We start from the raw sequence: 1,009 nt of genomic DNA on the forward strand, positions 1-1,009 counted from the left end.
GATTCTTTAGATTCTTTAGATTCTTTAGATTCTTTAGATTCTTTAGATTCTTTAGATTCTTTAGATTCTTTAGATTCTTTAGATTCTTTAGATTCTTTAGATTCTTTAGATTCTTTAGATTCTTTAGATTCTTTAGATTCTTTAGATTCTTTAGATTCTTTAGATTCTTTAGATTCTTTAGATTCTTTAGATTCTTTAGATTCTTTAGATTTTTTAGATTCTTTAGATTCTTTAGATTCTTTAGATTCTTTAGATTCTTTAGATTCTTTAGATTCTTTAGATTCTTTAGATTCTTTAGATTCTTTAGATTCTTTTGATTATTTAGATACTTTAGATTATTTAGATTCTTTAGATACTTTAGATTATTTAGATTCTTTAGATTCTTTGATTCTTTAGATTCTTTAGATTCTTTAGATTCTTTAGATTCTTTAGATTCTTTAGATTCTTTAGATTCTTTAGATTCTTTAGATTCTTTAGATTCTTTAGATTCTTTAGATTCTTTAGATTCTTTAGATTCTTTAGATTCTTTAGATTCTTTAGATTCTTTAGATTGTTTAGATTCTTTAGATTCTTTAGATTCTTTACATTCTTTAGATTCTTTAGATTCTTTAGGTTCTTTAGATTCTTTGGATTCTTTAGATTCTTTAGATTCTTTAGGTTCTTTAGATTCTTTAGATTCTTTAGATTATTTAGATTCTTTAGATACTTTAGATTATTTAGATTCTTTAGATTCTTTGATTCTTTAGATTCTTTAGATTCTTTAGATTCTTTAGATTCTTTAGATTCTTTAGATTTTTTAGATTCTTTAGATTATTTAGATACTTTAGATTATTTAGATTCTTTAGATTTTTTGATTCTTTAGATTCTTTAGATTCTTTAGATTCTTTAGATTCTTTAGATTCTTTAGATTCTTTAGATTCTTTAGGTTCTTTAGATTCTTTAGATTCTTTAGATTCTTTAGATTCTTTGGATTCTTTAGATTCTTTAGATTCTTTAGATTCTTTGGATT

The sequence above is a fragment of the Aethina tumida genome, chromosome 8 (assembly GCF_024364675.1).
Source record: "Aethina tumida isolate Nest 87 chromosome 8, icAetTumi1.1, whole genome shotgun sequence".
Lineage (NCBI taxonomy): Eukaryota > Metazoa > Arthropoda > Insecta > Coleoptera > Nitidulidae > Aethina > Aethina tumida.